We start from the raw sequence: 22,914 nt of genomic DNA, 5'->3' as shown, positions 1-22,914 counted from the left end.
TTTTCGGGCCCAAATTCAGCCGTTTTGACCCTCAAACGGGCTGCAGAAGTAAGGGACGTAAAAAAGGATCCCAATCGGATTTTCAGGTTGTTTTTGATGCTTTCTTAACGCCATTAACCTCGATGCACTATTCCGCTGAAAAAAACAGTAAGAAAATCATGTGGGCCCCACGGCCTTACACTTGGATTGGCCGAAACAAATGATATATGGAAACGCGAGTGATGTACTAACGGGTGCGATCATACCAGCACTAATGCACCGGATCCCATCAGAACTCCGCAGTTAAGCGTGCTTGGGCGAGAGTAGTACTAGGATGGGTGACCTCCCGGGAAGTCCTCGTGTTGCACCCCTTTTTATTATTATTTTTATTTTATTTTTCGGCCTAAAACGAGTCTAAACTTGGAAACCTCATAACTTTTGAACCGTGAGGAACTACGTCGCCCATAGCACCATTTCGGAAAGGCCCAGAAACCATAAAGGGCGGTGAATAGGGGTGGCAATTTTTCGGCCCCAAATTCAGCCGTTTTGACCCTCAAACGGGCTGCAGAAAGTTAAGGGACGTAAAAAAGGATCCCAATCGGATTTTCAGGTTGTTTTTGATGCTTTCTTAACGCCATTAACCTCGATGCACTATTCCGCTGAAAAAACAGTAGAAAATCATGTGGGCCCCACGGCCTTACACTTGGATTGGCCGAAACAAATGATATATGGAAACGCGAGTGATGTACTAACGTGCGATCATACCAGCACTAATGCACCGGATCCCATCAGAACTCCGCAGTTAAGCGTGCTTGGGCGAGAGTAGTACTAGGATGGGTGACCTCCCGGGAAGTCCTCGTGTTGCACCCCTTTTTATTATTATTTTTATTTTATTTTTCGGCCTAAAACGAGTCTAAACTTGGAAACTCATAACTTTTGAACCGTGAGGAACTACGTCGCCCATAGCACCATTTCGGAAAGGCCCAGAAACCATAAAGGCGGTGAATAGGGGTGGCAATTTTTCGGGCCCAAATTCAGCCGTTTTGACCCTCAAACGGGCTGCAGAAAGTTAAGGGACGTAAAAAAGGATCCCAATCGGATTTTCAGGTTGTTTTTGATGCTTTCTTAACGCCATTAACCTCGATGCACTATTCCGCTGAAAAAAAACAGTAAGAAAATCATGTGGGCCCCACGGCCTTACACTTGGATTGGCCGAAACAAATGATATATGGAAACGCGAGTGATGTACTAACGGGTGCGATCATACCAGCACTAATGCACCGGATCCCATCAGAACTCCGCAGTTAAGCGTGCTTGGGCGAGAGTAGTACTAGGATGGGTGACCTCCCGGGAAGTCCTCGTGTTGCACCCCTTTTTATTATTATTTTTATTTTATTTTTCGGCCTAAAACGAGTCTAAACTTGGAAACCTCATAACTTTTGAACCGTGAGGAACTACGTCGCCCATAGCACCATTTCGGAAAGGCCCAGAAACCATAAAGGGCGGTGAATAGGGGTGGCAATTTTTCGGGCCCAAATTCAGCCGTTTTGACCCTCAAACGGGCTGCAGAAAGTTAAGGGACGTAAAAAAGGATCCCAATCGGATTTTCAGGTTGTTTTTGATGCTTTCTTAACGCCATTAACCTCGATGCACTATTCCGCAGTAAAAATCATGCATGGGCCCCACGGCCTTACACTTGGATTGGCCGAAACAAATGATATATGGAAACGCGAGTGATGTACTAACGGGTGCGATCATACCAGCACTAATGCACCGGATCCCATCAGAACTCCGCAGTAAGCGTGCTTGGGCGAGAGTAGTACTAGGATGGGTGACCTCCCGGGAAGTCCTCGTGTTGCACCCCTTTTTATTATTATTTTTATTTTATTTTTCGGCCTAAAACGAGTCTAAACTTGGAAACCTCATAACTTTTGAACCGTGAGGAACTACGTCGCCCATAGCACCATTTCGGAAAGGCCCAGAAACCATAAAGGGCGGTGAATAGGGGTGGCAATTTTTCGGGCCCCAAATTCAGCCGTTTTGACCCTCAAACGGGCTGCAGAAAGTTAAGGGACGTAAAAAAGGATCCCAATCGGATTTTCAGGTTGTTTTTGATGCTTTCTTAACGCCATTAACCTCGATGCACTATTCCGCTGAAAAAAACAGTAAGAAAATCATGTGGGCCCCACGGCCTTACACTTGGATTGGCCGAAACAAATGATATATGGAAACGCGAGTGATGTACTAACTGGTGCGATCATACCAGCACTTATGCACCGGATCCCATCAGAACTCCGCAGTTAAGCGTGCTTGGGCGAGAGTAGTACTAGGATGGGTGACCTCCCGGGAAGTCCTCGTGTTGCACCCCTTTTTATTATTATTTTTATTTTATTTTTCGGCCTAAAACGAGTCTAAACTTGGAAACCTCATAACTTTTGAACCGTGAGGAACTACGTCGCCCATAGCACCATTTCGGAAAGGCCCAGAAACCATAAAGGGCGGTGAATAGGGGTGGCAATTTTTCGGGCCCAAATTCAGCCGTTTTGACCCTCAAACGGGCTGCAGAAAGTTAAGGGACGTAAAAAAGGATCCCAATCGGATTTTCAGGTTGTTTTTGATGCTTTCTTAACGCCATTAACCTCGATGCACTATTCCGCTAAAAAAACAGTAAGAAAATCATGTGGGCCCCACGGCCTTACACTTGGATTGGCCGAAACAAATGATATATGGAAACGCGAGTGATGTACTAACGGTGGCGATCATACAGCACTTATGCACCGGATCCCGTCAGTGTTGCACCCCTTTTTATTATTATTTTTATTTTATTTTTCGGCCTAAAACGAGTCTAAACTTGGAAACCTCATAACTTTTGAACCGTGAGGAACTACGTCGCCCATAGCACCATTTCGGAAAGGCCCAGAAACCATAAAGGGCGGTGAATAGGGGTGGCAATTTTTCGGGCCCAAATTCAGCCGTTTTGACCCTCAAACGGGCTGCAGAAAGTTAAGGGACGTAAAAAAGGATCCCAATCGGATTTTCAGGTTGTTTTTGATGCTTTCTTAACGCCATTAACCTCGATGCACTATTCCGCTGAAAAAAACAGTAAGAAAATCATGTGGGCCCCACGGCCTTACACTTGGATTGGCCGAAACAAATGATATATGGAAACGCGAGTGATGTACTAACGGGTGCGATCATACCAGCACTAATGCACCGGATCCCATCAGAACTCCGCAGCTAAGCGTGCTTGGGCGAGAGTAGTACTAGGATGGGTGACCTCCCGGGAAGTCCTCGTGTTGCACCCCTTTTTATTATTATTTTTATTTTATTTTTCGGCCTAAAACGAGTCTAAACTTGGAAACCTCATAACTTTTGAACCGTGAGGAACTACGTCGCCCATAGCACCATTTCGGAAAGGCCCAGAAACCATAAAGGGCGGTGAATAGGGGTGGCAATTTTTCGGGCCCAAATTCAGCCGTTTTGACCCTCAAACGGGCTGCAGAAAGTTAAGGGACGTAAAAAAGGATCCCAATCGGATTTTCAGGTTGTTTTTGATGCTTTCTTAACGCCATTAACCTCGATGCACTATTCCGCTGAAAAAAACAGTAAGAAAATCATGTGGGCCCCACGGCCTTACACTTGGATTGGCCGAAACAAATGATATATGGAAACGCGAGTGATGTACTAACGGGTGCGATCATACCAGCACTAATGCACCGGATCCCATCAGAACTCCGCAGCTAAGCGTGCTTGGGCGAGAGTAGTACTAGGATGGGTGACCTCCCGGGAAGTCCTCGTGTTGCACCCCTTTTTATTATTATTTTTATTTTATTTTTCGGCCTAAAACGAGTCTAAACTTGGAAACCTCATAACTTTTGAACCGTGAGGAACTACGTCGCCCATAGCACCATTTCGGAAAGGCCCAGAAACCATAAAGGGCGGTGAATAGGGGTGGCAATTTTTCGGGCCCAAATTCAGCCGTTTTGACCCTCAAACGGGCTGCAGAAAGTTAAGGGACGTAAAAAAGGATCCCAATCGGATTTTCAGGTTGTTTTTGATGCTTTCTTAACGCCATTAACCTCGATGCACTATTCCGCTGAAAAAAACAGTAAGAAAATCATGTGGGCCCCACGGCCTTACACTTGGATTGGCCGAAACAAATGATATATGGAAACGCGAGTGATGTACTAACGGGTGCGATCATACCAGCACTTATGCACCGGATCCCATCAGAACTCCGCAGTTAAGCGTGCTTGGGCGAGAGTAGTACTAGGATGGGTGACCTCCCGGGAAGTCCTCGTGTTGCACCCCTTTTTATTATTATTTTTATTTTATTTTTCGGCCTAAAACGAGTCTAAACTTGGAAACCTCATAACTTTTGAACCGTGAGGAACTACGTCGCCCATAGCACCATTTCGGAAAGGCCCAGAAACCATAAAGGGCGGTGAATAGGGGTGGCAATTTTTCGGGCCCAAATTCAGCCGTTTTGACCCTCAAACGGGCTGCAGAAAGTTAAGGGACGTAAAAAAGGATCCCAATCGGATTTTCAGGTTGTTTTTGATGCTTTCTTAACGCCATTAACCTCGATGCACTATTCCGCTGAAAAAAACAGTAAGAAAATCATGTGGGCCCCACGGCCTTACACTTGGATTGGCCGAAACAAATGATATATGGAAACGCGAGTGATGTACTAACGGTGGCGATCATACCAGCACTTATGCACCGGATCCCATCAGAACTCCGCAGTTAAGCGTGCTTGGGCGAGAGTAGTACTAGGATGGGTGACCTCCCGGGAAGTCCTCGTGTTGCACCCCTTTTTATTATTATTTTTATTTTATTTTTCGGCCTAAAACGAGTCTAAACTTGGAAACCTCATAACTTTTGAACCGTGAGGAACTACGTCGCCCATAGCACCATTTCGGAAAGGCCCAGAAACCATAAAAGGCGGTGAATAGGCGTGGCAATTTTTCGGGCCCAAATTCAGCCGTTTTGACCCTCAAACGGGCTGCAGAAAGTTAAGGGACGTAAAAAAGGATCCCAATCGGATTTTCAGGTTGTTTTTGATGCTTTCTTAACGCCATTAACCTCGATGCACTATTCCGCTGAAAAAAACAGTAAGAAAATCATGTGGGCCCCACGGCCTTACACTTGGATTGGCCGAAACAAATGATATATGGAAACGCGAGTGATGTACTAACGGGTGCGATCATACCAGCACTAATGCACCGGATCCCATCAGAACTCCGCAGCTAAGCGTGCTTGGGCGAGAGTAGTACTAGGATGGGTGACCTCCCGGGAAGTCCTCGTGTTGCACCCCTTTTTATTATTATTTTTATTTTATTTTTCGGCCTAAAACGAGTCTAAACTTGGAAACCTCATAACTTTTGAACCGTGAGGAACTACGTCGCCCATAGCACCATTTCGGAAAGGCCCAGAAACCATAAAAGGCGGTGAATATGCGTGGCAATTTTTTGGCCCCAAATTCAGCCGTTTTGACCCTCAAACGGGCTGCAGAAAGTTAAGGGACGTAAAAAAGGATCCCAATCGGATTTTCAGGTTGTTTTTGATGCTTTCTTAACGCCATTAACCTCGATGCACTATTCCGCTGAAAAAAACAGTAAGAAAATCATGTGGGCCCCACGGCCTTACACTTGGATTGGCCGAAACAAATGATATATGGAAACGCGAGTGATGTACCAACGGGTGCGATCATACCAGCACTAATGCACCGGATCCCATCAGAACTCCGCAGCTAAGCGTGCTTGGGCGAGAGTAGTACTAGGATGGGTGACCTCCCGGGAAGTCCTCGTGTTGCACCCCTTTTTATTATTATTTTTATTTTATTTTTCGGCCTAAAACGAGTCTAAACTTGGAAACCTCATAACTTTTGAACCGTGAGGAACTACGTCGCCCATAGCACCATTTCGGAAAGGCCCAGAAACCATAAAAGGCGGTGAATATGCGTGGCAATTTTTGGCCCCAAATTCAGCCGTTTTGACCCTCAAACGGGCTGCAGAAAGGTAAGGGACGTAAAAAAGGATCCGAAATCGGATTTTCAGGTTGTTTTTGATGCTTTCTTAACGCCATTAACCTCGATGCACTATTCCGCTAAAAAAAACAGTAAGAAAATCATGTGGGCCCCACGGCCTTACACTTGGATTGGCCGAAACAAATGATATACGGAAACGCGAGTGATGTACTAACTGGTGCGATCATACCAGCACTAATGCACCGGATCCCATCAGAACTCCGCAGTTAAGCGTGCTTGGGCGAGAGTAGTACTAGGATGGGTGACCTCCCGGGAAGTCCTCGTGTTGCACCCCTTTTTATTATTATTTTTATTTTATTTTTCGGCCTAAAACGAGTCTAAACTTGGAAACCTCATAACTTTTGAACCGTGAGGAACTACGTCGCCCATAGCACCATTTCGGAAAGGCCCAGAAACCATAAAGGGCGGTGAATAGGGGTGGCAATTTTTCGGGCCCAAATTCAGCCGTTTTGACCCTCAAACGGGCTGCAGAAAGTTAAGGGACGTAAAAAAGGATCCCAATCGGATTTTCAGGTTGTTTTTGATGCTTTCTTAACGCCATTAACCTCGATGCACTATTCCGCTAAAAAAACAGTAAGAAAATCATGTGGGCCCCACGGCCTTACACTTGGATTGGCCGAAACAAATGATATATGGAAACGCGAGTGATGTACTAACGGTGGCGATCATACCAGCACTTATGCACCGGATCCCGTCAGTGTTGCACCCCTTTTTATTATTATTTTTATTTTATTTTTCGGCCTAAAACGAGTCTAAACTTGGAAACCTCATAACTTTTGAACCGTGAGGAACTACGTCGCCCATAGCACCATTTCGGAAAGGCCCAGAAACCATAAAGGGCGGTGAATAGGGGTGGCAATTTTTCGGGCCCAAATTCAGCCGTTTTGACCCTCAAACGGGCTGCAGAAAGTTAAGGGACGTAAAAAAGGATCCCAATCGGATTTTCAGGTTGTTTTTGATGCTTTCTTAACGCCATTAACCTCGATGCACTATTCCGCTGAAAAAAACAGTAAGAAAATCATGTGGGCCCCACGGCCTTACACTTGGATTGGCCGAAACAAATGATATATGGAAACGCGAGTGATGTACTAACGGGTGCGATCATACCAGCACTAATGCACCGGATCCCATCAGAACTCCGCAGTTAAGCGTGCTTGGGCGAGAGTAGTACTAGGATGGGTGACCTCCCGGGAAGTCCTCGTGTTGCACCCCTTTTTATTATTATTTTTATTTTATTTTTCGGCCTAAAACGAGTCTAAACTTGGAAACCTCATAACTTTTGAACCGTGAGGAACTACGTCGCCCATAGCACCATTTCGGAAAGGCCCAGAAACCATAAAGGGCGGTGAATAGGGGTGGCAATTTTTCGGGCCCAAATTCAGCCGTTTTGACCCTCAAACGGGCTGCAGAAAGTTAAGGGACGTAAAAAAGGATCCCAATCGGATTTTCAGGTTGTTTTTGATGCTTTCTTAACGCCATTAACCTCGATGCACTATTCCGCTGAAAAAAACAGTAAGAAAATCATGTGGGCCCCACGGCCTTACACTTGGATTGGCCGAAACAAATGATATATGGAAACGCGAGTGATGTACTAACGGTGGCGATCATACCAGCACTTATGCACCGGATCCCGTCAGTGTTGCACCCCTTTTTATTATTATTTTTATTTTATTTTTCGGCCTAAAACGAGTCTAAACTTGGAAACCTCATAACTTTTGAACCGTGAGGAACTACGTCGCCCATAGCACCATTTCGGAAAGGCCCAGAAACCATAAAGGGCGGTGAATAGGGGTGGCAATTTTTCGGGCCCAAATTCAGCCGTTTTGACCCTCAAACGGGCTGCAGAAAGTTAAGGGACGTAAAAAAGGATCCCAATCGGATTTTCAGGTTGTTTTTGATGCTTTCTTAACGCCATTAACCTCGATGCACTATTCCGCTGAAAAAAACAGTAAGAAAATCATGTGGGCCCCACGGCCTTACACTTGGATTGGCCGAAACAAATGATATATGGAAACGCGAGTGATGTACTAACGGGTGCGATCATACCAGCACTAATGCACCGGATCCCATCAGAACTCCGCAGCTAAGCGTGCTTGGGCGAGAGTAGTACTAGGATGGGTGACCTCCCGGGAAGTCCTCGTGTTGCACCCCTTTTTATTATTATTTTTATTTTATTTTTCGGCCTAAAACGAGTCTAAACTTGGAAACCTCATAACTTTTGAACCGTGAGGAACTACGTCGCCCATAGCACCATTTCGGAAAGGCCCAGAAACCATAAAGGGCGGTGAATAGGGGTGGCAATTTTTCGGGCCCAAATTCAGCCGTTTTGACCCTCAAACGGGCTGCAGAAAGTTAAGGGACGTAAAAAAGGATCCCAATCGGATTTTCAGGTTGTTTTTGATGCTTTCTTAACGCCATTAACCTCGATGCACTATTCCGCTGAAAAAAACAGTAAGAAAATCATGTGGGCCCCACGGCCTTACACTTGGATTGGCCGAAACAAATGATATATGGAAACGCGAGTGATGTACCAACGGTGCGATCATACCAGCACTAATGCACCGGATCCCATCAGAACTCCGCAGCTAAGCGTGCTTGGGCGAGAGTAGTACTAGGATGGGTGACCTCCCGGGAAGTCCTCGTGTTGCACCCCTTTTTATTATTATTTTTATTTTATTTTTCGGCCTAAAACGAGTCTAAACTTGGAAACCTCATAACTTTTGAACCGTGAGGAACTACGTCGCCCATAGCACCATTTCGGAAAGGCCCAGAAACCATAAAGGGCGGTGAATAGGGGTGGCAATTTTTCGGGCCCAAATTCAGCCGTTTTGACCCTCAAACGGGCTGCAGAAAGTTAAGGGACGTAAAAAAGGATCCCAATCGGATTTTCAGGTTGTTTTTGATGCTTTCTTAACGCCATTAACCTCGATGCACTATTCCGCTGAAAAAAACAGTAAGAAAATCATGTGGGCCCCACGGCCTTACACTTGGATTGGCCGAAACAAATGATATATGGAAACGCGAGTGATGTACTAACGGGTGCGATCATACCAGCACTAATGCACCGGATCCCATCAGAACTCCGCAGCTAAGCGTGCTTGGGCGAGAGTAGTACTAGGATGGGTGACCTCCCGGGAAGTCCTCGTGTTGCACCCCTTTTTATTATTATTTTTATTTTATTTTTCGGCCTAAAACGAGTCTAAACTTGGAAACCTCATAACTTTTGAACCGTGAGGAACTACGTCGCCCATAGCACCATTTCGGAAAGGCCCAGAAACCATAAAGGGCGGTGAATAGGGGTGGCAATTTTTCGGGCCCAAATTCAGCCGTTTTGACCCTCAAACGGGCTGCAGAAAGTTAAGGGACGTAAAAAAGGATCCCAATCGGATTTTCAGGTTGTTTTTGATGCTTTCTTAACGCCATTAACCTCGATGCACTATTCCGCTGAAAAAAACAGTAAGAAAATCATGTGGGCCCCACGGCCTTACACTTGGATTGGCCGAAACAAATGATATATGGAAACGCGAGTGATGTACTAACGGTGGCGATCATACCAGCACTTATGCACCGGATCCCATCAGAACTCCGCAGTTAAGCGTGCTTGGGCGAGAGTAGTACTAGGATGGGTGACCTCCCGGGAAGTCCTCGTGTTGCACCCCTTTTTATTATTATTTTTATTTTATTTTTCGGCCTAAAACGAGTCTAAACTTGGAAACCTCATAACTTTTGAACCGTGAGGAACTACGTCGCCCATAGCACCATTTCGGAAAGGCCCAGAAACCATAAAGGGCGGTGAATAGGGGTGGCAATTTTTCGGGCCCAAATTCAGCCGTTTTGACCCTCAAACGGGCTGCAGAAAGTTAAGGGACGTAAAAAAGGATCCCAATCGGATTTTCAGGTTGTTTTTGATGCTTTCTTAACGCCATTAACCTCGATGCACTATTCCGCTGAAAAAAACAGTAAGAAAATCATGTGGGCCCCACGGCCTTACACTTGGATTGGCCGAAACAAATGATATATGGAAACGCGAGTGATGTACTAACGGGTGCGATCATACCAGCACTAATGCACCGGATCCCATCAGAACTCCGCAGCTAAGCGTGCTTGGGCGAGAGTAGTACTAGGATGGGTGACCTCCCGGGAAGTCCTCGTGTTGCACCCCTTTTTATTATTATTTTTATTTTATTTTTCGGCCTAAAACGAGTCTAAACTTGGAAACCTCATAACTTTTGAACCGTGAGGAACTACGTCGCCCATAGCACCATTTCGGAAAGGCCCAGAAACCATAAAGGGCGGTGAATAGGGGTGGCAATTTTTCGGGCCCAAATTCAGCCGTTTTGACCCTCAAACGGGCTGCAGAAAGTTAAGGGACGTAAAAAAGGATCCCAATCGGATTTTCAGGTTGTTTTTGATGCTTTCTTAACGCCATTAACCTCGATGCACTATTCCGCTGAAAAAAACAGTAAGAAAATCATGTGGGCCCCACGGCCTTACACTTGGATTGGCCGAAACAAATGATATATGGAAACGCGAGTGATGTACTAACGGTGCGATCATACCAGCACTTATGCACCGGATCCCATCAGAACTCCGCAGCTAAGCGTGCTTGGGCGAGAGTAGTAATAGGATGGGTGACCTCCCGGGAAGTCCTCGTGTTGCACCCTTTTTATTATTTTTTTTATTTTATTTTTCGGCCTAAAACGAGTCTAAACTTGGAAACCTCATAACTTTTGAACCGTGAGGAACTACGTCGCCCATAGCACCATTTCGGAAAGGCCCAGAAACCATAAAGGGCGGTGAATAGGGGTGGCAATTTTTCGGGCCCAAATTCAGCCGTTTTGACCCTCAAACGGGCTGCAGAAAGTTAAGGGACGTAAAAAAGGATCCCAATCGGATTTTCAGGTTGTTTTTGATGCTTTCTTAACGCCATTAACCTCGATGCACTATTCCGCTGAAAAAAACAGTAAGAAAATCATGTGGGCCCCACGGCCTTACACTTGGATTGGCCGAAACAAATGATATATGGAAACGCGAGTGATGTACTAACGGGTGCGATCATACCAGCACTAATGCACCGGATCCCATCAGAACTCCGCAGCTAAGCGTGCTTGGGCGAGAGTAGTACTAGGATGGGTGACCTCCCGGGAAGTCCTCGTGTTGCACCCCTTTTTATTATTATTTTTATTTTATTTTTCGGCCTAAAACGAGTCTAAACTTGGAAACCTCATAACTTTTGAACCGTGAGGAACTACGTCGCCCATAGCACCATTTCGGAAAGGCCCAGAAACCATAAAGGGCGGTGAATAGGGGTGGCAATTTTTCGGGCCCAAATTCAGCCGTTTTGACCCTCAAACGGGCTGCAGAAAGTTAAGGGACGTAAAAAAGGATCCCAATCGGATTTTCAGGTTGTTTTTGATGCTTTCTTAACGCCATTAACCTCGATGCACTATTCCGCTGAAAAAAACAGTAAGAAAATCATGTGGGCCCCACGGCCTTACACTTGGATTGGCCGAAACAAATGATATACGGAAACGCGAGTGATGTACTAACTGGTGCGATCATACCAGCACTTATGCACCGGATCCCATCAGAACTCCGCAGTTAAGCGTGCTTGGGCGAGAGTAGTACTAGGATGGGTGACCTCCCGGGAAGTCCTCGTGTTGCACCCCTTTTATTATTATTTTTATTTTATTTTTCGGCCTAAAACGAGTCTAAACTTGGAAACCTCATAACTTTTGAACCGTGAGGAACTACGTCGCCCATAGCACCATTTCGGAAAGGCCCAGAAACCATAAAGGCGGTGAATAGGGGTGGCAATTTTTCGGCCCCAAATTCAGCCGTTTTGACCCTCAAACGGGCTGCAGAAAGGTAAGGGACGTAAAAAAGGATCCGAAATCGGATTTTCAGGTTGTTTTTGATGCTTTCTTAACGCCATTAACCTCGATGCACTATTCCGCTGAAAAAAACAGTAAGAAAATCATGTGGGCCCCACGGCCTTACACTTGGATTGGCCGAAACAAATGATATATGGAAACGCGAGTGATGTACCAACGGTGGCGATCATACCAGCACTTATGCACCGGATCCCATCAGAACTCCGCAGTTAAGCGTGCTTGGGCGAGAGTAGTACTAGGATGGGTGACCTCCCGGGAAGTCCTCGTGTTGCACCCCTTTTTATTATTATTTTTATTTTATTTTTCGGCCTAAAACGAGTCTAAACTTGGAAACCTCATAACTTTTGAACCGTGAGGAACTACGTCGCCCATAGCACCATTTCGGAAACGCCCAGAAACCATAAAAGGCGGTGAATATGCGTGGCAATTTTTCGGGCCCAAATTCAGCCGTTTTGACCCTCAAACGGGCTGCAGAAAGTTAAGGGACGTAAAGAAGGATCCGAAATCGGATTTTCAGGTTGTTTTTGATGCTTTCTTAACGTCATTAACCTCGATGCACTATTCCGCTGAAAAAAACAGTAAGAAAATCATGTGGGCCCCACGGCCTTACACTTGGATTGGCCGAAACAAATGATATATGCAAACGCGAGTGATGTACTAACGGGTGCGATCATACCAGCACTAATGCACCGGATCCCATCAGAACTCCGCAGCTAAGCGTGCTTGGGCTAGAGTAGTACTAGGATGGGTGACCTCCCGGGAAGTCCTCGTGTTGCACCCCTTTTTATTATTATTTTTATTTTATTTTTCGGCCTAAAACGAGTCTAAACTTGGAAGCCTCATACCTTTTGAACTGTGAGAAACTACGTCGCCCATAGCACCATTTCGGAAACGCCTAGAAACCATAAAGGGCGGTGAATATGCGTGGCAATTTTTCGGCCCTAAATTCAGCCGTTTTGACCCTCAAACGGGCTGCAGAAAGGTAAGGGACGTAAAAAAGGATCCCAATCGGATTTTCAGGTTGTTTTTGATGCTTTCTTAACGCCATTAACCTCGATGCACTATTCCGCTGAAAAAAACAGTAAGAAAATCATAAGGGCCCCACGGCCTTACACTTGGATTGGCCGAAACAAATGATATATGGAAACGCGAGTGATGTACCAACGGGTGCGATCATACCAGCACTAATGCACCGGATCCCATCAGAACTCCGCAGCTAAGCGTGCTTGGGCGAGAGTAGTACTAGGATGGGTGACCTCCCGGGAAGTCCTCGTGTTGCACCCCTTTTTATTATTATTTTTATTTTATTTTTCGGCCTAAAACGAGTCTAAACTTGGAAACCTCATAACTTTTGAACCGTGAGAAACTACGTCGCCCATAGCACCATTTCGGAAACGCCCAGAAACCATAAAGGGCGGTGAATATGCGTGGCAATTTTTCGGCCCCAAATTCAGCCGTTTTGACCCTCAAACGGGCTGCAGAAAGGTAAGGGACGTAAAAAAGGATCCCAATCGGATTTTCAGGTTGTTTTTGATGCTTTCTTAACGCCATTAACCTCGATGCACTATTCCGCTGAAAAAAACAGTAAGAAAATCATGTGGGCCCCACGGCCTTACACTTGGATTGGCCGAAACAAATGATATATGCAAACGCGAGTGATGTACTAACGGGTGCGATCATACCAGCACTAATGCACCGGATCCCATCAGAACTCCGCAGCTAAGCGTGCTTGGGCGAGAGTAGTACTAGGATGGGTGACCTCCCGGGAAGTCCTCGTGTTGCACCCCTTTTTATTATTATTTTTATTTTATTTTTCGGCCTAAAACGAGTCTAAACTTGGAAACCTCATAACTTTTGAACCGTGAGAAACTACGTCGCCCATAGCACCATTTCGGAAACGCCCAGAAACCATAAAGGGCGGTGAATATGCGTGGCAATTTTTCGGCCCCAAATTCAGCCGTTCTGACCCTCATTACTCCTTCTTACTTGATCATTAGGCTGGCTTGAACTCACCACTGGCTCCTCTTGAGTAGTGTGATGATCTTGCTCTAGCTGCACACTGTCCTCAGTTGTTACTTGATCATTAGGATGGCTTGAACTCACCACTGGCTCCTCTTGAGTAGTGTGATGCTCCTGCCCCTCTTGCGCATGATGCTCAGCTTGATCATGACTTGCTGATTCTCTTGATTCTGTTCAGCTTGATTGTCCCCCTCAGGATCAAGGTGAGGGGTCCTAATTTCATCAGTATTGGTCTAAGTTGGTTGTTGAACGTCCTCAGGCACAGTCGATCTCCACCCTTTCTTGCGGCATTTGGATTCCACGGCTCTCCATTACTCTCCTAAGATTGCCTTCTCTATCTGAGGTTGATTGGGAGAGATTCTTCAACTCATCCCAACTCTGTTCTTCATAATAGCCTCTGGATTCTACAAACTTGACATATCTGGATATTAAGACTCTCCTAGTCTCTTGTACATAGCATTTGTAGCCCTTTTGGTGTGGAGAATATCCAATGAAGACTGCCTTGGTGCTCTTAGCCGCCAGCTTATTCCTTCTTTCTCCTGGAATCAATACAAAACGAAGACACCCAAACACACGAATATGTTCTATAGATGGTTTGTTTTTGTTAAGTACCTCACAGGGAGACTGATCTTGGTGAATTCTGGTAGGGATTCTGTTGATTAAATAGCATGCTGTCAACACTGCATCTCCCCAAAATCGTTTGGGCACATTTGTATGAAAGATCATGCTTCTTGCAACTTCCATGAGATGTCTATTCTTTCTCTCAGCCACACCACTTTTGAGTTTCTGTCAAATAACTTAAGATCACCTATTCCTTTAATTGGTACTCTTTCACCATTGGCTATCATCACATTTCCTAGAGCAGGAACAATGTTTTTAATCAGGTTAAGATCACTTATCATATGATGGCTAGCTCCTGAATCTATCACTAATGGTTTAATCAATTGATTTCTGGTTAAAGCATTCAGGGAGATACCACTAGTTGTAGCATGTAAAGAGGTACCAAGAGTGTTACCAGAGTTGTCCTTAAGAATCTTGATGAGAGCCTCAATGTCAGAACGTCTGATAGCTTCATCTGGATTGTTTCTCATGGCAGTACTGCTACTGGACGCGAAGGCCTTTTCCTCACCACCCACTTGGCTGAGCGAATGGTTCCTGAAGTAGATGGCTCGCCTACATCACCAGAGAAGTTGGCTCTTCCCTCATTGTATGATGACCTGAACTTCTGTGGCTTGAGATGGGGATGAAGTATCCAGCACTTGTCTTTCCCATGACCTTTCTTCTTGCAATGATCACAGATCCACACCTTCTTTTCTTCAGTCTTGTAAGTGCCTTTGTTGGCAACTCCTTCAGCTTGGTTTGCAAGAACTAAGTATCGCTTGCCTCCAAAGAGGCCCACTGATCCTTGCTCCTTTTGTATCTGAGCACATACTTCTTCAAGAGATGAAAGTTCCTTTCCTCTTAGAATGTGCTTGATTAAATCAGTGTATCCCGGGTTGAGAGTGAAGAGTAGTGCAAAGACCTTGTCTTGTTCTCTCCTTTCATTCAAAACATCTGGATCAACAGTCCCTGGCCTAAGGATCTCCAGCTCGGCCCACAAGGATCTAAACTTCCCAAAATGTTTATCAAAGTCAGTGTCCTCTTGACTGAGAGTATTGATAGTCCTCTTGACTTCAAATACTCTACTGATGTTAGACTGGTTGCTATACACCTTCTTAAGTGTATCCCACAACTCCTTGGAAGTTTCACAGTAAGCATAAGCTTCTTGGAGCGAGGCTTCAAGGCTGGATAGGAAGATAGACAGCACCATGAGGTCCTCCTGACCTTTCTTCTTGTCGCCAGCTTCAATGACCACAACTTCTCTACCATCCTCTCCTAGGGTGGTTTTCTTTTGGTTCTTGCGTTCTTCAACTACTTCCCAGAGTCCTCTGCCTCCAAGAGCATTTTTAGCAAGCCTTGCCCATAGTAGATAGTTAGCTCCTTAAGAGTAACAGGAAGCACAACCATTTTTGAGTTTTCCCTTGAATCCATCAAGAGTAGTTCAAGAACACTTCAAGATAGTTCAAGAACAATGGAGAAAGACAAAGAATGATGTAAAAGGAAAAATGGATTGGTTAGAATTAAACATAGTAGAAAAGGGATTTGCGGAAGTAAATAGGTTTCAAGAGCTTATTGCTCTGATACCATGTAAGTTTTGTGATTTATATGAGTTTAGTTGAGAGGATTAAGTAACTAGATGAAGAACATGAGAGATGGAGATGATTTCGAAAATGAGAGAGAGATTGAAGGAGGAAAGTGTTTTTCCTTAATTGATTTAGTATCTGATTACATTCTTAATATAGACAGCAAGTGGCCAGCCATGACAAACTAGAAACTATAAACAATGGGATTAAGTAAGACTAAATTGCTAGGAGAGAAGGGATGAGAGTGATATCTCACCAATCTCTCTTTGTTCCTTTGCTCCAACGGTCTTCTCCTTTTATTTAAACATCTCCATAGGACTTGGGACACTCCCACACGTGATCTATGTCCATGTTTCCCATTACTTGCCTTGATACTCAAGCTTGGTTACAAGAGAGCCATCCGGACACTCTGTACGGATACAACAACCAGCATGCGCCTCTTGATCTCTTCTTCTTGTTTATACTCTGAATGTCTTCATGTCAACAAAATTCAGCTGTTTTGACCCTCAAAAGAGCTGCAGAAAGTTATGGGTCGTAAAAAAGGATCACAGTCGGATTTTCTGGGTGTTTTTGATTCTTTCTTAACGCCATTGACCTCGACGCACTCTTTCGCTGAAAAAAATCAGAAAATCATGTGGGCCCCACGGCCTTACAATTGGATTGGCCGAAACAAAGGATATATGGAAACGTGAGTGATGAACTAAAGGGTGCGATCATACCAGAACTATTGGACCGGATCCCATCAGAACTCCGCAGTTAAGCGTGCTTGGGCGGGAGTAGTACAAGGATGGGTGACCTCCGGGAAGTCCTCGTGTTCCACCCCTTTTTATATTTTTTTTTTTTTTATTTTTGGGCCTAAAACGAGTTTAAACTTGGAAACCTCATAATCTTTGAACCGTAAGTTACTACGTCACCCATAGCACCATTTCGGAAAGGCCCAGAAACCATAAAGGGAAGTGAATAGACAGAGCAATTTTTCGGGCCCAAATTCAGCCGTTTTGACCCTCGAAAGGGCTGCAGAAGGTTACGGGCCGTAAAAAAGGATCCCAGTCGGATTTTCAGGGTTGTTTTGATACTTTCTTAACGCCATTAACCTCGATGCACTCTTTCGCTGAAAAAAATAGAAAATGACGTGGGCTCCACGGCCTTACACTTGGATTGGCTGAAACAATGGATATATGGAAACGCGAGTGATGTACTAACGGGTGCGATCATACCAGCACTAATGCACCGGATCCCATCAAAATTCCGCAGTGAAGCGTGCTTGGGAGAGAGTAGTACTAGGTTGGGTGACCTCCCGGGAAGTCCTTGTGTTGCACCCCTTTTTTTTTTTTTTCTGCCTAAAATTAGTCTAAACTTGGAAACCTCATAACTTTGGAACGGTGAGTAACAACGTCGCCCATAGCACCATTTCGGAAAGGCCCATAAACCATAAAGGCCGATGAAAAGACGGCGCAATTTTTCGGGCCCAAATTCAGCCGTTTTGACCTTCAAAAGGGCTGTAGAAGGTTACGGGCCGTAAAAAAGGATCCCAGTCGGATTTTCATAGTGTTTTGATGCATTCTTAACGCCATTAACCTCGATGCATTCTTTCGCTGGAAAAAATCAGAAAATCATGTGGGTCCCACAGCCTTACACTTGGATTGGCCGGAACAAAGGATATATGGAAACGCGAGTGATGTACTAACGTGTGCGATCATACCAGCACTAATGTACCGGATCCCATCAGAACTCCGCAGTTAAGCGTGCTTGGACGAGAGTAGTACTAGGTTGGGTGACCTCCCGGGAAGTCCTCGTGTTGCACCCCTTTTTATTTTTTATTTTTTATTTTTCTGGTAAAAACGAGTCTAAACTTGGAAACCTCATAAATTTTGAACCGTGTGGAACTACGTCGCCAATAGAACCATTTCGGAAAGGCCCAGAAACCATAAAGGGCGGTGAATAGACGACACAATTTTTGGGCCCAAATTCAGCCGTTTTGACCATTAAAAGGGCTGCAGAAGGTTACGGGCCGTAAAAAAGGATCCCAGTCGGATTTTCAGGGTGGTTTTGATGCTTTCTTAACGCGATTAACCTCGATGCACTCTTTCGCTGAAAAAAATCAGAAAATCACATGGGCCCCACGGCCTTACACTTGGATTGGTCGAAACAAAAGATATATGGAAACACGAGTGATGTACTAACGGGTGCGATCATACCAGCACTAATGCACCGGATCCCATCAGAACTCCGCAGTTAAGCGTGCTTGGGCGAGAGTAGTACTAGGTTGGGTGACCTCCTGGGAAGTCCTCGTGTTGCACCCCTTTTTATTTTTTTATTTTTCTGCTTAAAACGAGTCTAAACTTGGAAACTTCATAACTTTTAAACCGTGAGGAACTACGTCGCCCAAGCACCATTTCGGATACTTCATGAGGGCAGAACAGCAACACAACCGACGAAATCAAGAGCCAAACCGAAGGAAAAATTCGGTTCGAGATCTCGGTGCCGATCCGCATTTTAGAAAAACCCGACGACGACACTCCCCCTCCCCAGGTCACGAAGTACAACCTAAACGCAAGACTTCCTAGCGCGAAATTCTCCAACTTCAAGCGAAAAACAAATTGACCAAAATTCGCGAGCTTCTAGAGAAACCGATTCAGAAAAAAAGACGTAATGCAGACTCATAATCGCAATCTGTCTGGGGGGCAGAGATATTACCAACCAGCACCGATTAAGAGGTGGAATTTCCCTGCCCACAACGAGGGTACAAAACGGATCGACTTCATTTACGGAGGCTCTAAGTTCTGCAACTCAGTCAACTCAATAAAAGCATACCAACGGAGAGCAGAAAACAACGTAGGAATTAGAGAACCCTTGACAGGTCCCGATCACGAAATCACCTTCAACGAAAACGAAACCGCAAACCTCGATAAACCACACGACGACGCTCTCGTGATACGAATCGACGTCGGTGGTTGCGAACTATCCGGAGTAATGATCGACACCGGAAGCTCGGCCGACGTCCTCTTCTACGAAGCGTTTAAGAAAATGGGATTCACTAAAGCACTCCTAAAGCAAGAGCGAACCCCCCTCATTGGCTTCGCACGAGAGACCACCTACTCTCTCGGATCGATCGAGCTCGCGGTAACCGCTGGAGAAGTCAGAAAAATCGTAGAATTCATCGTGATAGACTGTCCAGCCCCATTCAACGCAATCCTTGGTAGTATACAGCCTGAAGGCAATTTCTTTGAAATATCACCAATGCCTGAAATTTCCAACGTCAAATGGAGTCGAAACTATCAGAGGAAGCCTGAAGAACTCCAGGACATGCTACCTCGCAAGCTTTAAAGACATCGAACAACAACCTTAATCACACAACCAAAGTTAACAACAGACGTACCTATGTACACGAACAATCGAACAACCGACCCTTTCCCTGGGAAAATAATCGAACTACGGTATGACTTGATCCCTCGACGAGGGTACGTAGGCAACTTACGACACGAGTTCAGTCTCCTCCCACCTACAGAACTCAAAGCGGGCGTATTGCAACACCCGAAGAACAGCAGCTCGACAATTTCAAAATCTGCATTCTTTCATAAAATATGTAACGAAACAGAATCCGACATCTTAATGAGTACAGTTCTTAGACGTTCGAACACATCAGATTTCTCGTATCAGAAAATCGCATAACTCCAGAGTTGACCAAAAAACAGGACCCTGATCAAGTCCTCGGTTGCGGCTGACTCCGCCAACAAGCGCGACAAAATTAACTAACAAAATCTTTTGTTACATCGAAACTGTCGATAAAAATATCTACAACAAATCGACACATGACCCCAAAAGGTCGGCCTCGCACAAAACATAAAGTGGCGACAAACAAATCGGGACCCACGATCCCTTCTTTATTAAATAAAAAAATAATAATTAAGTGACAAAAGCAGAGGGAAAAACAAAAGGAAAAATCTCTAAAAATCTATTCCTCGATGTCGAATTCACCGTCCTCAAACCGGTCATCCGAGCACTTCGCCGCGTCATCCGTCGCAGAAGAAACCTTAGCAAAGAAATCCTCTGGCAGATCCTCTGAAATCTGGGGCAGGTCGAGCTTCCCGATAGAGAAATCTGAGGTCGCCATCACATCGACTTCGGACCCAAGCTCGACCTCCTTCGCTCGAAGCCGCAACAACTCGTCTAAAGCCAGGAGATTGTTGTTCATAATATCCTTCAAGAGATCTATATTGGCCACAAATTCCCGAAGACGAGCCTCACAATCAGTCGGAGCCTTCTTCCTTTCCCATTTCTCCTTCAGAGAAACCAGCACTTCCAGATAGCTATCCACCATAATCTTTTTGGCATCATAGGTCGCACAGCGAAGGTCATCAGAGAACTTGCTGGCAGAAGATTCAACCTTCGCCTCCAAAAAAGAAACTTGCTCGAGGGCCGATCTCCTTTTGTTACTCACAACCCGTAGACGAGCTTCGAGTGTAGCAGCTTGATTCCCCAGCTTTTCGGCGGCAGCCAGTTGGGCAGCATTATCCTTTTTTCTTTGTGAGTTTCGAGAATATCCCGATTCATAGGTTTGGCACGCTCCCGATCTTGAGCCATCTTCATACAAAGCTTTAGCTCACGAACGACCTTCTTTATTTCGTTGAGTTCGTCGGAACACGGAACATCCTGTAGGCGTTTCTCTAAAGTCGCCGCGAACTCATTGCTAGCTTCCATAGCCTGAAACACGGCTAATCAATACAGACAAAACGAACCAAAGGTTCAACGAGGATCATATTTCCAAAAGAACCACCTTAGCATGGGCCACTGCCATCTTTACATAGGCCTCGCGCTCCGTCATATTACGCAGAGAAGGAAGCGGACATCCAGCGGGCTTGAAGTGCCTCACCAAATGAGCGACACTATCTGGATCTTCAGTAATAGGGCAATCCTTTGAGTGTGAGAATTGCCAATGAAACGGCTTGGCAACAGCCGCGTCACCCGAGACAACAAGATGACGGTCCAAACCATTTGATTTAGCCTTCTTCGGAGGACGATCACGCCCATCCGAACCCGTTGGGCTGCTCGACTTAACACGAGCAATAGACGTATCACTCTCGGGATCTTTGGTCCCTTGGGATGAAAGCCGCGGAAGTCGGGTCTCCTCACGAAGAGCTTCAGTGATCGCGTCGCTCACGTCTCCGGATCGAATACGTTCCGCATTGGCACCACCAGTTCGAGTTCGCACCCTATCGGAATCGCGAGAGTTAGATCTTCTCGAAGTCATGTTTCTTTAGCAAGCGAAAACGAGACTAAATGAAATACTATGACGAATCCCAGAACAAAGCCAAAAGCTTTATAAAGATCGAGACCTCGCAATATCTTAACAACCCGAACAAAATAATCTCGAAATCTAAGGAAACAGGGATATTCCAAAATTTTATGTTTATCCATTGGAAGATATTCAAAATATCGAGATCAAAGATCGTCAAATACCGATTAATGTAACAATAAAAGAAAACGCGCCAACGAACGGCTCTTTTCGAAAACGATCATTATAATCGAATCCGAATGATATCGATTATCTAATGACAAGATCCAGATCAAAAGATAACCGCCCCCTTTTCCTTTTCGATCAAATCAAAAGAGGCTGGGGGACAAATGTTAGACCCAATTTTGGTCAATACCGTAATGGGCCACGATCAAAGGCATTGGCCGAGACAGGCCGAAACCCACGACTAGAATTCGAGCTCGAGAAGGAGTCGCTGAGGTCATAGAGATCGCGTCACAAGAAGCTGAGATCGTGGAGCTACCACGGGGATCTCGGAGTCGACATACTATAAAGGAAGGAGAGGAAACATGGAAGAGCGGACGTTGAAAACCCTAGAGATAGCTATACATTCACATCGATCTTGTTGTCCTCCCACTTTTAGATTCTTCCTTTACCGATCTCATTTGTATCACTCGATCTAGTTCAATTCATTGTCTTCGATCCTAGTTATCAATAAAGTCAATTTTCGCTTACCGGAAACTATTTAACATCCTTGTGTTCTAAAGATATCGTTGCCTACATCATTTGTCTTACCTAGATCAAACCCGTATCACTATCAAATACTTTGTGTAAATTTTAGGTTCTACACTCGTGTTGCACCCCTTTTTATTTTTTATTTTTTATTTTTCTGCCTAAAACGAGTTTAAACTTGGAAACCTCATAACCTTTGAACCGTGAGGTACCAGGTCGCCCATAGCACCATTTCGGAAAGGCCCAGAAACCATAAAGGGCGGTGAATAGACGGCGCAATTTTTCGGGCCCAAATTCACTCGTTTTGCTCAAAAGGGCTGCAGAAAGTTACGGGCCGTAAAAAAGGATCCCAGAAGGATTTTCAGGCTGTTTTTGATGCTTTCTTAACGCTATTAACCTCGACGCACTCTATCGCTGAAAAAATTAGAAAATCATGTGGGCCCCACGGCCTTACACTTGGATTGGCCGAAACATAGGAAATATGGAAACGCGAGTGATGTACTAACGGGTGCGATCATACCAGCACTAATGCACCGAATCCCATCAGAACTCCGCAGTTAAGCGTGCTTAGGCTAGAGTAGTACTAGGATGGGTGACCTCCAGGAAGTCGTCGTGTTGCACCCCATTTTATTTTTTATTTTTTATTTTTCGGCCTAAAACGAGTTTAAACTTGGAAACCTAATAACCTTTGAACCGTGACGTACTACGTCGCCCATAGCACCATTTCGGAAAGGCCCAGAAACCATAAAGGGTGGGAAATAGACGGCGCAATTTTTCGGGCTCAAATTCAGCTGTTTTGACCCT

At 45.2% G+C, this 22,914-nt stretch overlaps 30 non-coding genes across 30 annotated transcripts; all 30 read left to right on the top strand.

The window, feature by feature from the left end:
- The first annotated feature begins 231 nt into the window (after positions 1-231).
- LOC125586653 lies at positions 232-350 on the top strand. The gene has a single exon (XR_007323189.1). It is a non-coding gene; the product is annotated as a 5S ribosomal RNA (ribosomal RNA).
- Positions 351-730: 380 nt separating this feature from the next.
- On the top strand, positions 731-849 carry LOC125586434. The gene has a single exon (XR_007322962.1). It is a non-coding gene; the product is annotated as a 5S ribosomal RNA (ribosomal RNA).
- Positions 850-1,232: 383 nt separating this feature from the next.
- On the top strand, positions 1,233-1,351 carry LOC125586539. Its single transcript, XR_007323075.1, has one exon. It is a non-coding gene; the product is annotated as a 5S ribosomal RNA (ribosomal RNA).
- A 374-nt stretch (positions 1,352-1,725) lies between these two features.
- On the top strand, positions 1,726-1,843 carry LOC125586443. Its single transcript, XR_007322971.1, has one exon. It is a non-coding gene; the product is annotated as a 5S ribosomal RNA (ribosomal RNA).
- Positions 1,844-2,228: 385 nt separating this feature from the next.
- Positions 2,229-2,347, top strand: LOC125586824. The gene has a single exon (XR_007323352.1). It is a non-coding gene; the product is annotated as a 5S ribosomal RNA (ribosomal RNA).
- An 818-nt stretch (positions 2,348-3,165) lies between these two features.
- On the top strand, positions 3,166-3,284 carry LOC125586782. Its single transcript, XR_007323311.1, has one exon. It is a non-coding gene; the product is annotated as a 5S ribosomal RNA (ribosomal RNA).
- Positions 3,285-3,668: 384 nt separating this feature from the next.
- On the top strand, positions 3,669-3,787 carry LOC125586771. Its single transcript, XR_007323303.1, has one exon. It is a non-coding gene; the product is annotated as a 5S ribosomal RNA (ribosomal RNA).
- A 384-nt stretch (positions 3,788-4,171) lies between these two features.
- Positions 4,172-4,290, top strand: LOC125586812. The gene has a single exon (XR_007323340.1). It is a non-coding gene; the product is annotated as a 5S ribosomal RNA (ribosomal RNA).
- Positions 4,291-4,674: 384 nt separating this feature from the next.
- On the top strand, positions 4,675-4,793 carry LOC125586440. Its single transcript, XR_007322968.1, has one exon. It is a non-coding gene; the product is annotated as a 5S ribosomal RNA (ribosomal RNA).
- A 384-nt stretch (positions 4,794-5,177) lies between these two features.
- On the top strand, positions 5,178-5,296 carry LOC125586759. The gene has a single exon (XR_007323294.1). It is a non-coding gene; the product is annotated as a 5S ribosomal RNA (ribosomal RNA).
- Positions 5,297-5,680: 384 nt separating this feature from the next.
- Positions 5,681-5,799, top strand: LOC125586748. The gene has a single exon (XR_007323283.1). It is a non-coding gene; the product is annotated as a 5S ribosomal RNA (ribosomal RNA).
- A 384-nt stretch (positions 5,800-6,183) lies between these two features.
- On the top strand, positions 6,184-6,302 carry LOC125586819. The gene has a single exon (XR_007323347.1). It is a non-coding gene; the product is annotated as a 5S ribosomal RNA (ribosomal RNA).
- An 819-nt stretch (positions 6,303-7,121) lies between these two features.
- LOC125586432 lies at positions 7,122-7,240 on the top strand. The gene has a single exon (XR_007322960.1). It is a non-coding gene; the product is annotated as a 5S ribosomal RNA (ribosomal RNA).
- An 820-nt stretch (positions 7,241-8,060) lies between these two features.
- On the top strand, positions 8,061-8,179 carry LOC125586737. The gene has a single exon (XR_007323272.1). It is a non-coding gene; the product is annotated as a 5S ribosomal RNA (ribosomal RNA).
- A 383-nt stretch (positions 8,180-8,562) lies between these two features.
- On the top strand, positions 8,563-8,681 carry LOC125586826. The gene has a single exon (XR_007323354.1). It is a non-coding gene; the product is annotated as a 5S ribosomal RNA (ribosomal RNA).
- Positions 8,682-9,065: 384 nt separating this feature from the next.
- LOC125586726 lies at positions 9,066-9,184 on the top strand. Its single transcript, XR_007323261.1, has one exon. It is a non-coding gene; the product is annotated as a 5S ribosomal RNA (ribosomal RNA).
- Positions 9,185-9,568: 384 nt separating this feature from the next.
- LOC125586439 lies at positions 9,569-9,687 on the top strand. The gene has a single exon (XR_007322967.1). It is a non-coding gene; the product is annotated as a 5S ribosomal RNA (ribosomal RNA).
- Positions 9,688-10,071: 384 nt separating this feature from the next.
- On the top strand, positions 10,072-10,190 carry LOC125586715. Its single transcript, XR_007323251.1, has one exon. It is a non-coding gene; the product is annotated as a 5S ribosomal RNA (ribosomal RNA).
- A 383-nt stretch (positions 10,191-10,573) lies between these two features.
- Positions 10,574-10,692, top strand: LOC125586453. The gene has a single exon (XR_007322980.1). It is a non-coding gene; the product is annotated as a 5S ribosomal RNA (ribosomal RNA).
- Positions 10,693-11,075: 383 nt separating this feature from the next.
- On the top strand, positions 11,076-11,194 carry LOC125586704. Its single transcript, XR_007323240.1, has one exon. It is a non-coding gene; the product is annotated as a 5S ribosomal RNA (ribosomal RNA).
- Positions 11,195-11,578: 384 nt separating this feature from the next.
- Positions 11,579-11,697, top strand: LOC125586822. Its single transcript, XR_007323350.1, has one exon. It is a non-coding gene; the product is annotated as a 5S ribosomal RNA (ribosomal RNA).
- Positions 11,698-12,080: 383 nt separating this feature from the next.
- Positions 12,081-12,199, top strand: LOC125586437. The gene has a single exon (XR_007322965.1). It is a non-coding gene; the product is annotated as a 5S ribosomal RNA (ribosomal RNA).
- A 385-nt stretch (positions 12,200-12,584) lies between these two features.
- LOC125586828 lies at positions 12,585-12,703 on the top strand. The gene has a single exon (XR_007323356.1). It is a non-coding gene; the product is annotated as a 5S ribosomal RNA (ribosomal RNA).
- A 384-nt stretch (positions 12,704-13,087) lies between these two features.
- Positions 13,088-13,206, top strand: LOC125586693. Its single transcript, XR_007323229.1, has one exon. It is a non-coding gene; the product is annotated as a 5S ribosomal RNA (ribosomal RNA).
- Positions 13,207-13,590: 384 nt separating this feature from the next.
- LOC125586681 lies at positions 13,591-13,709 on the top strand. The gene has a single exon (XR_007323217.1). It is a non-coding gene; the product is annotated as a 5S ribosomal RNA (ribosomal RNA).
- A 3,120-nt stretch (positions 13,710-16,829) lies between these two features.
- On the top strand, positions 16,830-16,947 carry LOC125586485. Its single transcript, XR_007323017.1, has one exon. It is a non-coding gene; the product is annotated as a 5S ribosomal RNA (ribosomal RNA).
- A 380-nt stretch (positions 16,948-17,327) lies between these two features.
- Positions 17,328-17,446, top strand: LOC125586469. Its single transcript, XR_007322997.1, has one exon. It is a non-coding gene; the product is annotated as a 5S ribosomal RNA (ribosomal RNA).
- A 366-nt stretch (positions 17,447-17,812) lies between these two features.
- On the top strand, positions 17,813-17,931 carry LOC125586442. The gene has a single exon (XR_007322970.1). It is a non-coding gene; the product is annotated as a 5S ribosomal RNA (ribosomal RNA).
- A 377-nt stretch (positions 17,932-18,308) lies between these two features.
- LOC125586659 lies at positions 18,309-18,427 on the top strand. The gene has a single exon (XR_007323195.1). It is a non-coding gene; the product is annotated as a 5S ribosomal RNA (ribosomal RNA).
- Positions 18,428-22,616: 4,189 nt separating this feature from the next.
- LOC125586481 lies at positions 22,617-22,734 on the top strand. Its single transcript, XR_007323012.1, has one exon. It is a non-coding gene; the product is annotated as a 5S ribosomal RNA (ribosomal RNA).
- Positions 22,735-22,914: the final 180 nt, after the last annotated feature.

The sequence above is a fragment of the Brassica napus genome, chromosome C4, assembly GCF_020379485.1.
Source record: "Brassica napus cultivar Da-Ae chromosome C4, Da-Ae, whole genome shotgun sequence".
Classification (NCBI taxonomy): domain Eukaryota; kingdom Viridiplantae; phylum Streptophyta; class Magnoliopsida; order Brassicales; family Brassicaceae; genus Brassica; species Brassica napus.
Note: the sequence above shows the minus strand (reverse complement) of the source record. Positions and strands in the feature narration are given on the sequence as shown.